The 15,981-nt window shown below is 38.3% G+C and overlaps 1 protein-coding gene across 2 annotated transcripts in view; it reads right to left on the bottom strand.

The window, feature by feature from the left end:
* The window catches only part of Slc16a12 (solute carrier family 16 member 12), an 84,234-nt gene that overhangs the window by 45,275 nt on the left and 22,978 nt on the right, over window positions 1–15,981 (bottom strand). Inside the window, exons 3-4 of one of the 2 annotated variants that reach the window (XM_074078802.1) lie at window positions 7,598–7,730; window positions 7,014–7,137 (exon numbers count right to left, since the gene is read on the bottom strand). The exons of the other annotated variant lie outside the window; for it this stretch is intronic. The gene's annotated coding sequence lies outside the window, so the exon portion shown is untranslated. The remainder of the gene's footprint in view (window positions 1–7,013; window positions 7,138–7,597; window positions 7,731–15,981) is intronic. 2 annotated transcript variants of the gene reach the window in all.

Genomic DNA, 15,981 nt, shown 5'->3' with positions numbered 1-15,981 from the left:
CATTAGGGACAGTCACAGTCATTTGACTACTCCAGTGGAGCTTAGAAAGATGATAATTTTTGAGGTCTGTCTTCCCTGGAAACTTTTGGAAGCCCTGCCTTAATGAACCACATACATCACTGCACTATGGACCACTACAACAATAAATCACAATAACCTCTTAGAATGCAGAATCTGGTGATAAATATTAATGCTTAAATAGCACTAACTTTTTACACATTAACTCATTTAATTCTCACACTCCTCTGATGTATTGTAACACTGTGGCCAAGAGCAGAGTCCCGTGACATCAAAATGTTTTTGTTCAAACCTCAATGTCTGTACTACCAGTTGTGTAATCTTAGGTGACTAAGTCTCTCTGAATCTCTTTTCCTCACCTATAAAATGAAGATAAGTATACAAATGTGGAGTGTACTTATTTGATAAAAAGACCTAATTTTTATATACCTTTCTTAGCAGAATATTTTTATGTTTTATTGTAAAATCATCTATGCTTTGATTTACAGGGTCCTCCCTAGACCCTACTGGAGGTTTTCAAATCCTGCTCCACAAATCATAACAAAAAACCTGGTCCTAAAAAACCTGGGTTTCTGGAAGAAGTTTAAACTCACGGGTGTGAGAATTACGCAAGTAAATCTAACACATTTAAAGTAATGCCTTGGCATATCTGATAAGTGATACAAAGTGTTAACTATTAGTATCATTGTCATTGCTATTGTTGCTGCCATTTTGAAGATAAGGAAACTAGAGCAAAGAGGAATCAGTGGTCTGTCCAGATACAGCTGTGGTTCCAGTGAACAGGAACCTAGGAAGTCTGGTGCCAAAGCCTGTGCTCTCACTTACTGCTCTGTACCATGTCCACAAGTTGTGCAGATTTCATTTATGCACAACATAAGCCATTTAAGAAGACAATGCTTCTTTAAGATGTTTTTAGATTTTTTTTCATGTAAAAAGCTGAGCTACAAAAGAAATTCAGCTCTGCAGGATGCTTCTTGCCCTGGGGTAGGGAACCTGTCACCATGTCTGTCCAACAAGACCTGCACCTCCCCAGCTCTGCTGACTTAACCACAGTCCACATCTCATCTCAAGGAAACAATCTAAAAACTAAATCAAATCCTGACATTCTGTATTTATGGAGCTGAGAAGTGGGAAATGGAGCAATTGGGTCAGGCTGGAGATGGAAGGGGCTGGGAAGCCATTTTCTGCCATGTGTACAAGAGGAACCAAGAACAAAAGAACATAAGAGCAATTTCATATGCACCAGTAGTTCCCAACTAGGAGCAGTCTGACTCCCCCAGGGATATCTAGCAAAGCGTAAAGTCAAATTTGGTTGTCATAATTGGAATGTTAGTCAGGGCAAAGAGTGAGTCAGGGTACAGAATGAGTCAGGGTAAAGCATGAGTCAGAATAAAGCATAAGTTGGCGTAAAGTAGCCCCATTAGGCACAGTGTGTTTGTGTGCAGGAAAGCTGCAGCTTAACAAGATCAGCAGGTGCACACTAGGGAGGATAAAATTAATTTAAATGGAAAGTTTTGAATCGCAACACCAATTGGGATGCAGCTTGGTATCAGGGATGCTGCTTGCCATCCTACAATGCACAGGACATTGAAAAAAAAAAAGGAAACAAATGTATTTGGCCTAAATGTCAATAGTAATAGGATTTAAAAAAATTCTGATATAGACTGAGAGGAAGAAAATGTGTGGCACAAAAGAAGGGTGAGAGGGAGAAATTATTTGCATTGGTTCCAATGACTCCCCAGGTATCAATTCCAGCTTTCTCATGATGTCTACAGGCTCTTCTTCCACCAGGTTCCTGAGGTACTTTGACGCCAGTGTTCTTCATATCCAGTAATCATCTCACAAAAATCCTCCTTTCTTAGCACAAGTTTAATGAGTTTATGTCACCTGAAACAAAAGACACTTGACACAAGCTTGAAGGAGAGCAAATCAGGATGGCAAAAGAAGTAATTCATGCAGAAGGAACAGAATATGTAAATGTATAGAGGTTGAGAAGGCATGTGAAGAAACACAGAGGAAAGACAAAGAACAATGTATGTAAGAGAAAATAAAATGAGTCAGGGTAAAGAAATCCCAATAAGCACAACATATTTGTGTGCAAGAAAAAAAAAATAGCAGCCTAACTAGGTCGGCTGGTGCACACTGGGGAAGTCAAACAATTAGGATGGGTGTGGTGGCTCATGCCTGTAATCCCAGCTACTCCAGAGGCAAAGATTGGGAGGATCAAAGTTTATGGCCAGCCTGAGCAAAAAGATAGTGAGACTCCATCTCAACAAACAAGCCAGGTATAGTGGCATGCAACTGACATTCCAGCTACTATCTGAAAAATAACATAAAGCACAAAGGGTTGAATATGTGGCTCAAATGGTAGAATGCCTATCTAGCAAGCATGAAGCCATGGGTTCAAACCCCAGTATCATCAAAAAATAATAATAAATAAATTTAAGTGGACACAGTTTATGAAAAATGCATCAGGATGTTCCATTTTAAGTTGTAATACACACTTGTACATTGTGAATGTACTAATCCTAACTCGTCCTTTAAATGGGCAGAAGGGAAAAAAGAATCTTGAGGAATAGATACTTCCTTGGCAAACCATCTCTATGCAGTAGAAAGTTTGCCCTATGCCAGTGGTTTACGCCTGTAATCCTAGTTACTCAGGAGGCATGGATCAGGACAATCGCAGTTCAAAGCCAGCCCAGGAAAATTGTTTGAGAGATCCTATCTTGAAAAAACCCTTCACAAAAAAAAAGGGAAGATGATGTGAGGCCTACAGGGCTGGCATGTAGTAAACTCACTGCTGAGGAGGAGCTTGGTTGTATGTTAATGCCCCATATGTGTCACTTTCTTATTGAGGGAGGGAGAGAGGGAGGGAGGGAAGGAAGGAGGAAGGAAAGAAGGAAAGAAGGAAGGAAGGGAGGGAGGAAGGAAGGAAGGAAGGAAGGAAGGAAGTTTTCTTCCAGTTAAGGAAGAAAACTTAGTATTCATAAAACCATTATTAAATGTGGAGTCAGAATGAAGTATGATCACCATTAAGGGACCTAAAGGTAGGTTTTGGCTTAGGTAACCATGCCAGCATGTGGTTCAAGATTCTCTCCAGAAACACCATCATGAGTGTGAGCTTGCTCATCCCCAGAGTAGCCACTGAGCACAACCATGTTGTCCATACTGGCAGCATTTGATGGAAAGAGGCGTATCTCCAGAGCTATTCCTTGTATGGAGAACATTAGCTAAAGAAGCATTTTTAGAAACCATTTATGGTCATCTCCTCCTGCAAGAAGGTCTTGTACTATGTTATATAGCATGTGTGTTATACAGTGTTTAATGAAAATAAAATGAAAAAAATTAGTCAAATATATAAGTAAATATGTGACTATGACATGTGATAGAAATAAATCTCAAAACAAAGACAGACAAGGAAATGAGTATTATAGTAGCAGAGACTTTCTGGATACCTTATTTGTATTTTTCTGTTTTCCAATGAAGATAACTACGACTGAGAAAAAAAGCTGTGTTTGTATTTAACAGGTCAAAGATGAGAAAACAATAGATACTTATCCATATTAAAAGTGTGTGGCTTACTGATACTGAATCAATCCCTGGAAGTCAAAAGACACTCAAAGATGAAACCTGAAATTATAGGATGAAACATGTACTCTTCCATTCCCAATGGGCACTGCTTCAAAGGGCTGAGGGCTGGCTCAGGGACTCCCTTTTGCAAGTGACAGGAAGGAAGCCCTGGGTTCTGTAGGCTCTGCACAAAGGGTCAGATTCCTCTGAATGAACATGGCCATCCTGGGGCAAAGGAACAAAGATTCTTTCTGGGGAAACAACATCTGGCATTTAAAGGAAATGCCTGGAATGATATGGCAAAAAAAAAACAAAATCAAAAAACTCAATTTTTTTTCTACAGGTCAGCCTAATCATAACAGCAGCTCTGTGTGTGTGTGTGTGTGTGTGAGCACTATTTGTGAGACAAAGAAAGTCACATGCATTAAAGTCAAAAGAGAATCTGTCAGTCAGATCTTTGCTGTCACCGGAGGACAGCAGAGTTGCACAATCTTGCATAGTAGAATTTCCCTTTCTTCTCTGAATTAATTTCATGCCTCTAGGAGTGCTAATAAGCAAGGATTCAAGAACCAAAACCTCTCCCTTCCTGCTCTGTTAGGTTTTAAATAAGTAACTTTAATATGTTGGGTCATTCTAACACCTATGCCTAGGATGTCAGCAGCAGAAACAAACCAACAAAGGTGATGGCTTCCGACCATCCTTAGACTCCTACTGATGCTCCTATTTGAGCAGTTTGTGGGACTCCTCCCCTTTGTAAAAGAGATTGGAAGGAGGATGTGATCAAGGATGCAAAAAGCTTATGAAATAAGAGCTGAGATAAGAGCTACACACAGAGATACTGAGATCTGGTTGAAATTGTTCTATACAATCATCACGATGAGTTAAAGGTTTGGTTTGTTGAGTCAAAGGCAGAACTGGAGTATGTGGAAAGTGACTGTGCTAGTCACTACTTGCTTTGAGCAAGGGGTCTTTCATGAGGATAGAAAGAGCAATCACACTTGTAGTACTTGTACTTCTTATATTTAAGAAGTAATCTCTAGAAAAGTGTGCATAGTTCAATTGTATTTCCATTGTGAAAAGTCTTTGATTACTCTTGGTATTATTTTCAAAGCCAGGACATTTAAATAAGAAAATCAAGCCCACCATTTTATAGGCATACTCTTTTATACCAAAGACACTGATCAATTTGGTCACCAACATCGTACAACAGATATGACTACCAGTGACTTCTTGATGTTCCCTGAAATCATGTCCACATTCTTAGAAACCATCCATTACTGAGGATATTCAAAAACTGTGATAATGTTTAAAGTTACTTAAAAGAGATGAGACTTAAAGATGCTTTGAACAATAATTCCTTAATCTGAAAAATTCCTAAGGTGGTTACTTTTAAGAGGATAATATCATTTGGAGACATATTTCATGTCTCACTTATTTTTATTTATTAATTCATTTTATTTATTTGTTTAAGAAAAAGAGTCTTACTGTGTTACCCAGGATGAACCTGAACTTCTGGTCTCAAATGATTTTTCTGCCTCAGCCTTACAAGTAGCTGGGACTACAGTCATGTGCCAGCATGCCTGGCTCTCATGCCAGGCATGACTCAATATTTCACTACATGTGAAATAAGCATAAAATAAGATCAGTTATTTCTGATATGCTGAAAATGACTAAAAGTTATTGTTGAGTAGTTCCTAAAGATACCAGTCTATTGCCCTTTCATGATCAAAAAAAAAGTCAATAAAATTGCTGGCCATTATCAAGGAGAAACAGGTACAAATTAAAAATATATATATACATTTCCCTCTACAAACCATTAGCATCACTAATAGTACATACAATTCTGTCAACTGAATATAAAGAAAAATATAATTCTAGAAGGTCAAAATTGTTAGTGGAGCTTGGTAACAGGGTACCACAATCTTGGATAGCAGAATTTCACTTTCTGAATTAATTTGTGCCTGGAGAAGTGCTAACACTTAGGAAGCATGCTCCCCGTTATAGCAAAAGATGCTCCTATTGCTCTTAGCACTTAGAAAATTTCAAGGGTTTCAAGAGGCAAAGACCAATAATTTAGGCCAATAATAGATTTCTTATTGTATTAATGCTCCCCCCATCCCCCACCAGCCCCGCCAATAGCATCTGTACTCCCTGCCCCTCCCCCATCTTCATGACACAAAGGATGTGTGAGAATTTCTCATGGGCCAATAGCAGACCTTGTTGGTGAAAGAGTTGTTTGGAACCCTGATGGTCCTGCCCAAGAAAGCTGCCTGGAGAAGAATGGTTCTCTAACAGGGAAGGTGTCTAACAGATACCAGAAAAGCAGGGGCTGATGGGTTTGCAATCAGCCAAAAGAGATATACTGAAGACCGCACAAGTATTGTGCTCAGAAGGGACAAGCAGGAAAGCCTCAAAACAAAACAAAGCAAAAAACATGAAATCACCCACTACTGGACATGATTCAGTGAGGAGATAAGAGTTGACATTAAACTCCAAGTTTTTATTATTTGCATGGGTTAGCTAGTCAAATTTCTTAAATGAGAGTGTTTGTGACTTGAAGAAGCCATACGATTGTTACCAAAGGATAAGCAGAAAGCTCTGTGACTTGTTCAAGTTTTCATTCAGAAATAGACAAAGCCTACCCCTCTACTGAACAAGTTTTAAAGAGAAAACAGATGAAAAATAGAGTTGCAATTTTATTACTCTGTAAATTAAGTTTTTTCACCTTATCACATACATAAAAGGGAGTTTAACTTATAGACAGAATCTATAAAAAATTGTGGAACTCATCTCCAAAGCATTATTAAGTATAAGTACATTTAAGAAAAGTTTAGAACAATTTATGGATGATATCAAAAATAGGTTGCCATGAGAAGGAGGGAATATTTGGAAGATGTTTTCATGCTTTCAGGATGATATGATATCCCAATGTCCTACTGCTGGCTTGTTTATGGTGTCATAACCAAAAAAACAACTTTAATGTTGGAAAGCTGTGCACATCTTAATTGACCATCATCATTACATACCAAGATACAATCATCTACCATAATTATTTCATTGACCGAGACATTTTAAACATGACTCTATAAATGTGATTACAAGTAAAGTTATTATTGATCTTCTCTTGAAGTTATCCTTTGTTTTATGTGTGCTGACACAAGAGCAGTTTTAGAAACAAGAATGGGGATGACCCATCCATGCCCAAAAAGACTTGGGAAAACTAACTGTAAACAACTTATTTGGGTGAACTTGTATTATCAGTTGAAGGAGAGGATCCATAAAATAAAATGAAAAAGACTGCTTAAATTTGTTGTCTAGTGTCATTGAGTTTTTTTGTTTTTTGCAGTGGAATTTATATGCACAATTATTTTTGTATTTAAGCCTCAGACCAATTGAGTGAGAATGTAGAGAAGGTTAACTTTTACCTCTTGCCTTTGTCCAGCATCCTTTTCCTTTCCTTTAGGCAACAGCACTTCAGTTTTCTTTCCTTTGAGTAACTTTTGCCATTCCTGGTTCATGTGCCTTGAACCTACGTGTTCCTGGAAAGTGCTGGCCAAAAAAACACAATGACTCCTTCAGAGGCTTGTGAACCAAACTAGACCAATAAGACTCAGCACTAGTGAGGCGGATTAGATATTAGGGAAAGTTAGGGATGTCTAAAAACTGTGTATCTTAATTTAGAGCACCTCAGGTTAGACCCGCCTTCCCTCATTCCCTCTGAACCCAAAGAGCACCTTTTCAGTTGCAAATCCTTTGTTATAGAGAGTAAACGTAGGGTACCTAAGAATTAGCATAGGTGTATGCAGGAGTCCACCCAGATCCCCATCCCAGCACTCACAAGGGCCATTGGAGACTGGAAGTGACAAAAGATTACTCCCCACCTCCAAGTTAAGGATGGTATAAAATGACATAAAACAAAAAAATCTGCATGCAGATCCTCCATTCCACCTGGGAGAGACCACACCTGCAATCCCCTTCCCTTTTACCTATAATAAACTCTGTTACTTACCTTACTACATCTGCGTGGATTTTTCCTTACCAGAGCACAAGAACCAAAATCTTCTAATCAGAATTATCAGAGACCACAATATTGGAACATTTTCTGAAACAACTGGAAGATGTGTCTTCTTTTCACAGGGTTCCTAAGTCACAGAATGTGAGCACCAAGCTGCTGGTGGCCATTTTATCTCCACTAACCCATCCCAGGAAGGAACAGGAGTGAAAGAAAGAGAAACACGTATTCCTGAAATTGTTTGAACATCTGAACTTAGTTCTATCTAAAATACTGTTCTATCTAAAACTCTTTTATATAAATAAATAATTTGCTTTTTGCTTTTATTTACCCTGGGTTTGATTTCTGTCACTTGCACCCTGAAGTTCTGAATAATTTTTACAGGCATTATTATTCTTGCCTTATAAATATGGCTTAGAACTTATGTGATTGTCCAAGATCAGCAGTAATATGTGGCTGAGTGCCAGAATGCAAACTCTGAGCAGACTAATTCCCAGTTCCTGTTTCTTCCCAATTTCTCATCTGACTCTCCATCCCACAGTTATCCTAGCAGTATATTATCAGAACAATTGCATTTTCATCCTTTTTTGCACAGACATTCAAATAACCAGGTAGGCCAGCAACTATTTCAGAAGCAAGGTGACCAGGAAAGTAAGTTTGTAGAGAAAAAAAAAAAAAAATGAAGAGTTCTCAATAAGATAATTTCATTAAAGCAGAACAAAACAAAATCTTCAGTTCCTCTAATGTTAAAATTTCTGGTAGCCTATGAAAGCAAAGGATGTGATCCACAAAAACAATCCAAATAATTGTATGGTCTCCATTTCTGTTGATAAAGTAATTTAATCACCTGCACAACACAGTTTTTCTTAAAGAAATGTTAATACAGTTATGTTTGGTATTGAGTCCTTTGGTTATTTAATATGAAAGTCTACCAAGATCATCAAACAAAGGAGATGTTTTAAACCTACCAAAGAAATACATTGGCTCAACATCTCAGGGGACACATAAGTAATTCTCTAAAAAATTATGTGCTCTATTTTCTACACATTGTTAACAAAAATTGGTTCAATTTTTGAGTGACATTTGGTAGTATCTATAAAATGTTTTGCATGTGTTTAACTTCTGACCCAATGCTTCTACATGTAGGAATGTGTCATATGGTGATACTCATCCAAATACTTAGATGTGTTTGCATGAGTACATCACCATTATTACAAGAGTTGTGATACATTTAGCTTCCAATTTAATACAGCAGATTGAACTTGCATGTTTATCTCTGCTCCCTCCTAAAATGTCACTGAGAGTAAAGGAATACAAAAAAAGTATAAGGAAAGCACAAGGATAAAGAGAACAGAAGCAAAGATGACAATAGACAAAAGATGTCAACAAAACTTTGGAAGCTGGGAAGTGAATGAACAGATGGTATCTGACTTAGCAAAAACAGAGATCTCTGAAACCTAATCCCATAGAGAAAAAAGATGATATGAAGTGAGCCAAATTGCATAGCTCCCAAAAGACAAAGGAATAGAGGAACAGAGAATTGCTAATGATGGCAAATATGGGATGTTGCTAAAAATAAAAGTTGATTGAAAGTTTTTTAATGTTTCTAGTCTCCCCCAGACAATTAGCCTTCCCTTCTGGAAGAAAACTGGGACTGTATTTACTGTATGGAAGTGCTCCATGCTGTTTTTGGTGATGTTTGCAGGCATGAAGCACGACACCTGGTTTGTTATTTGAGATGGAATCTCGTTAACTTTTTGCCCAAGCTGCCCTTGAACCAGGATCCTCCTATCTCCACCTCTCAAGTAACTGGGATTATGCCCAGCCCAAGCAAGTACCATTTTATAGATGGGAAAACAGAGATACACAGAAGACAACTGCTCATTCAGAGCCATGCAAATGTTTAATCCTTGCCTGGAGGACTGGGTCCAGTGTCCACAAATTTCACTGATGCTGGAATTCAGACAGAGTAACTTTTAACTATTACATTACCTCCACTACACTTTACAGAAAACTGTGTGACATAAGACTAACATTTTCAATAAGGTTCTTACAACAGGTACCATGATTTTGGAAGGCTTTTTAGATTGGGCTATAAATGTAAAGTTGTGTAGAAGGTGGCACTTATTTATAAGCCTTTCTTAAGGCTCTCTAATGGTTTCTACATTGTCTGAAAAGAATACCTGACCTCCTTATGATCTATGATGACATGAATTAATTGCTATCATGACAAAAATTTCAAACACCATCTCCTAACACTGTTCCCTTTGGTCATAATGGACCAGCTTCCCAGACCATTCTGTTCTCAAAAAACTCCAGAATTTTTTCTGCCTCAAGGCCAGCCTTTCCATTTGCTCTTTCCTGCCTGGAGTACTCTCTCCAGCACCCCATCTTCACACAGCTGGTTCTATGCCTTTCAGTCTCTGCTCATCTCTTTCAAAGATACTGTTTTCCCTACCATAAAAATTTTAGGATGCCTCTGTCTCCTATCCCCTAATAATTCTCTATTAAATTAAGCTTTTTATAGAATTCAAAGTATATTTGTCACTATTTGTTGTCTTGCTTATTCTTTTTTTGTGGCACTGGGGTTTGAACTCAGGGCTTTGCACTTACTAGGCAAGCTCTCTACCATTTGAGCTACACCTCCAGCCCTAAGTTGTCTCACTTATTAATTTGTTTATTTATTGTTTGTCTTTAGTATGAAAATGTAAACTCCATGAGGGAGGGACTCTATCTTATTTGCTGTGGTATTCTCAGCACCTTGAACATGTCGAATATATAAAAGGACTCCCAATAAATGTTTATGGAAACTGAACATGAGCTAAAGACAATTCAATCCTTACTGTGCTGCTTTTAAGTTATCTAGGGTGGCTGTTCACATGGCCCAGGTTCTCAACAGCCTAAAACCCCTGTCTCAGTTGGAAGAGTTTAGTGTAAGATAGACAACGATGACCATTTGAGACTGGAAGTCAGGCAAAAGTGAGGCCCACAGAGATATTCCTGAAACAACTGAGAGCCAAATCATACACATATTCACCAGCTGATGGGTAATACTCCTAAGCAGAATTCAGCAGCTTGCCTAGAAGTGTGCAGCATTTCAGAGCCACACACTGGAGAGCTGTCAAAAATGTGTCGAATGCCCTGATCCCTTAGGATTATAGAAGCAAATAAACATCAGTCATCTTGACTGCACATGTGTCAGGCATTGCTAAAGCCAATTTCCTTTCCATAAGGAGCATGATTTAAGTGTTCTGCTGCCAAATCATATTGGTTACCACAGACTGAGGCCACATGGTTCTGTAAATATAAGGCAAAGGATCAGGAATTTCCTAATTTCATATCAACTAGGCTTCCACCTGTCCAAAGAAGCTAGCAGCCTGTTTTCTGTTGTATCTTCATCAAAGATTTGAAAGCTGAGGAGAAACAATGACCATCAAAACTTGTAGAAAACATGTACTCTATCCACTATCACAACTACAGCCTGAGCTCAGGACCATATGGTCCCTGTCTGGTAACAAGTACCTTGTCAAACCCGTCAAGCACTTAGCTCATCTCTCTCTTGTATATGTTCTCAAAAGCAGACCCACACCATTAAAAACAACAAGCATTAAAGAGGATAAGGCAATACATCCTTTGCATGTAACAAATCCTATGAAATGACAAACATATCAAAAAAAGACTTACTTCTTGTACAACTGGCTTCTATCTTTTGTTTTTGAATTATTTTCTTTTTACATTAAAAATGCCTTACTAAAATGGTAGATCTTTAGTTAGTGTCATTACATTAATATAAACTTGTTTAGTTTGAAAAAATTAGGAAACAACTCATTCTGGCAAAGTAAAAAATTCACAATTAATGTAATGTCATTTAATCCATAGTTGCTATTCTAATCCCACTCGGAATTATAAAAGGTACTTTAAAATCCCATTAACCTTTCCAAAACTTCTCTTAATGGTTCTTTGCCTTCCCTGTGTGGACACACAGCATCACAATATAAATGAAACATGAAATGATTTCACACTGTGGGAATACAGAGAAAAGGGAAAGTTTAGTAAGGGTGTGAAATATGTAGATTTCTAGAAGTACCTAAACAAAGAGAAAACATGGAGAGGCAAGTCATAGGCAGTGACCTGAAAAAGACCATGGGGCCAGGTGAGTCAAGAGAGGTGGGCTGCTTTAGAATACATCCCTCATCTTTCAATGTGGCTACATACATCCAGATAAACCCATGAAAAGTTAGAAAATATCCTAAGTTTCAGGGATGAGTGTGTAGCTCAGTGATACAGCATTTGCTTAGCTTGCAAGGAAGGAAAGCACTTTTAATATACCTAGCCTACCAAATACCATAGCTTAGTCTACACTGCCATACATATATTCAGAACATTTACATGAGCCTGCAGTTGCGGAAGTCATCTAGCACAATGATTATTTTATAATAAGTGTTGAATATCTCAGGCACACACGTGGGCATTTTGTAGACATAATGGGATGTAAAAATGGTGTGGCTGACAGAACGGTGGCTTGCTACCACTGTCCAGGATCATAAGAGAGTATCTTATCAAACCTTGCTAGCCCAGGAAAATTAAAACTCAAAATCCAATCTATAGTTTCTACTGAATGAATATCACTTTTGCACCACTGTAAAGTCAAAAAAATAGTAAGTCAAACATTATTGTAGCTGGGACACCCTCTGTAATTGGAGAGGACAAATTCACAAAGAGATCAAGAAGAGACTGGGAAGAATGATGCTGTCCATGGTGTTTGCAATAGTCCCCATCCAATTTGGGTTGCTAAGGCCTGTGCTAGCCAGCGCTACTTCAAGGGAAAGGTAAGGGGGTGGCAGAATTGAGAAGTGGCCTTGGAGAAAGAAAAGCCTCCGAGCTAGAAGGCTGGAAGTGAAGGAGGAAGGTGACAGAAAGCCACCTTTCTCACTGACTCCTTTAAGAAGTCAGTGAGAAATCTAGGCAGAAGGAAGAAATGTTTAGGGGAAAGGAAGAGATGCCTTATTGAGATGTGAAATGATTAGGAAATGGAATTACTCTTGTGTCACCCCAGTATGTAGTCAATCTTCAGCTTCAATTCCATCTCCAAGGGCCCCCCAGTTAGTCATCAGATCTCAACATTCCTTCCCATATCTGCATAAAGCCAGCGTGGGTTGTAACAACTCAAGGTCGGATAGCTCCAACAGTCTTTTCCTCAGCCTCAAATTCTTGGCCCTTGAACTAGGCAGCCAGAATAATCATGTCAACAACAAACAAAAAAGGCCCCCACAAAAGATCACTGATAATTATTTCATCAGTTCTGTGGAAAGAATCTCTAACTATCTGTTAAGAAAGAGAGAGAGAGAGAAATGGAGGGAGAGAGAGAAAGAGGGGGAAAGCCTTTAACTAATTTTGCTTTTCCTTAGCACCTGTCCCTTGGTTCATTAAGATATCTAACACTAAAAATATAAACATACTTCCTAATCCATGCCCTCAGGCTGCATGAGATCAACTTCAGTAACTGGACTCAGTAACTGAAAAAAGAAAATAATAATTATAATTTTTATTACCTTCATGAAAAGATTTCAATCACTTTTTTTTTTTTAATCAACTTGGCCTTTACCGCTTTTTAAGTTGAGCCTTAAATCTCTTAGAATATCACAGAATACAATTCCATGTATAATTAACTAAGTTCTGGCCAAAACCTTGGTGAGTTAACAAACCTAAAAAGGAAATTTCTTTGTGCTACAAATACAGGTGGGGAGGAAAGTGGGCAAGGGCAACAGAAAGGCACATGCTGGGGCCTGACTGTAGCATTTTTATAGTCTAATCCACTGCAGACGAGCCCTGCTTCTGACTCACTGGGCAGGTGGACCTCAAGCACTGGAGCATCTATGTATGGCCTCAGTCTAGAGAGTGGGACTAGGCAGCGTAGGTCCAAAATCAAGAAGTATGAGGACTCACATGAAGGCTGCACAGTCAGAGCTAACGGGAATTGCTGCCAACCTCAAAAATGATGCAGCTCAATTCTGAGTTTCAAACATTTTTCATTGCATATGTTATACGTGCTTAATGGAGAAAATAGAGCAAAAATACCATTAAAATCATCCACATCCTCCCACCTAAATAGGCACTGTTTTTGTTTGGAGAAAATGCTTTGGAGAAATTTCTTTTTTTACACATATATGTGTAAATACAGCTTTTTAAAAATAAAAGGGTGGTGTCTCAAGTGGTACAACTCCTGCTTTGCAAGAGCAAATCCCTGAGTTCAAACTCCAGTCCAGCCAAAAATAAATTAATAAATAAAAGTGTGCCTTTACATGCATTATAATAGCTACTACAAAAACAAAAGAAAACAAAAAGTATTGGCAAGGATGTAGAAAAATTGGAAATTTTATGCATTGCTGATGGGATTGTAAAATGGTGCAGACTCTGTAGAAAACATTATGATGGTTTCTCAAAATACTAAAAAGAGAATTACATGTAATCCACACTTGGAATGGTGCTTCCAAGTGTACACCCAAAATAATAAAAAACAGGACTCAAACAGGTAATTTGTACACCAGTGTTCATAGGGACATTATTCATGACAGCCAAAAAAGTGGAAGCAAGTCCACTGAACAATGAATGGATAAATAAAATGTGTTTATACACATAATATCGTGTTATTCAACATTTCAGAGGAAGGTTGTATCTAAAGCCTGACAGGCTTTAGAACAAGTGAAACATGAAGTCAAAAAAGACAACTATTGTGATTCCAGTACATGGTGTATCTAAAAGAGTCAAATTCAGAGATAGGAGGTAAAATGGCAGTTGCCAGGGGCTAGGGAGAGGAGAATGGGTAGTTAGTTTTAGATGGGTATAGAGTTTCAGTTTAGGAAGACAGAGATTCTGGAGATGGATGCTGGTAATGAATACACAACAATATGAATGTATTTGTGACATAAGAAAAACATTGGTCTCTATCCCAGTTTCCTGGCACACAGCCCCTAAGCCCCTTGGAATTCTCAGGAATCCTGAAGATCTTAGACACCATAAGCACCTTTTTTCATTCTAATGAGATGACTAGTGGAGAGCCTCAGGATGGAACTGATTGCCAGGAGGACTAACCTTGTGATCAGATTGTAGGAACTTGCAGTCCCATCCCAGCTCTAACCTCAGTGGAAGAGAGAGGGCCTGGAGATTGACTTAATCACCAGGGGCAAATGATTTAATCAATCATGCCCAAGTAATTATGCCTCCATACAAACTCAAAAGGACAGGGTTGAGAGAGCTCCCAGGCTGGTGAACAAGAATGAGTTCACATTCCAGGAGGTGGTGCAGCCCCAAAACCTCCAGGGGACAGAAGGTCCTGCACTCGGGGCCCTTTGGACTTTACCTTATTTCTCTTGGCTGGCTCTTCTTTAACATATCCTTTGTAGTAAATTAGTGATGTACTTAGTAAGTAAGCTGTTCTCCTGAGTTCTAACACATGATTAAACTGGGGAGATGGAGTGTTGGATCAAAGTATAGATGAGAACCTGGACTTGCCACTGGCATCTGAAGTGGAGAAGTCTGAGTCCTTAACCTGTGTCTACCTCACTATCCCTAGGTATATAGTGTCAGAATGAGATTAAAGTGTAGGACATTTATTGTGTACAGAGAATTAGGGAATTGCTTGGTGTGGAAAATTCTACACATCTGGTACCATAAATGAAGTATTAAGTATGATATATTTGATATATTGTAAGAACTTTTGTAAATGCCACGATGTACCCCCACCCAGCACAACGATAAATAAAAGAGTAGACTATAGAGAAAAAACAATTTGTAAACAATTTGTTTTTCCTATTCAGTACTTCATGCCATAAAATTTTACACTAGCAAATAGTTAAAATGATAAATTTTGTTATGCATATTTTATCTCAAATCTTTTAAAAAATAAAAAAAGATTGTCCTATGTAAAATTTGCTCTTTTTGCTTAATCATGATGTATTATCATGATGTATTTCCATACCAAAAATGTGTTTATTCTGTCTGATCATTTTAATAATTATAAAGTATCTGACTGTTTTGAGTGTACTGTAGTTATTTCATCAATCCTCTATTTTGAACAGTTAGGTTGCTCTGATTTCTATTTCCTATGACATATGGGGTCACACTACATTCCTGATGCTCTGTCCTTTGGATTCACTGTGCTCATTCACAAGCACATAAAAGAGGCTGGCAGAGCCACTGAGCACTCAGGAGAGAGGCCTGCTCTGCTGAACAGTGAGCTGATCAAACCAGGGCACAACAACTGTAAATCCTGACTAATCCCAAAGACACCACTTAATGTGGACATATGTGCTTGAATGGAAGCTCTAAAATAAGATTCTGGAGAGACCCTATCTTCTGTTGGTGCCCAAAGGAAGAAAAGC

Source organism: Castor canadensis, chromosome 7 (genome assembly GCF_047511655.1).
Source record: "Castor canadensis chromosome 7, mCasCan1.hap1v2, whole genome shotgun sequence".
NCBI classification, from domain to species: Eukaryota; Metazoa; Chordata; class Mammalia; order Rodentia; family Castoridae; genus Castor; species Castor canadensis.
This window is presented reverse-complemented; position numbering and strand designations above follow the sequence as displayed.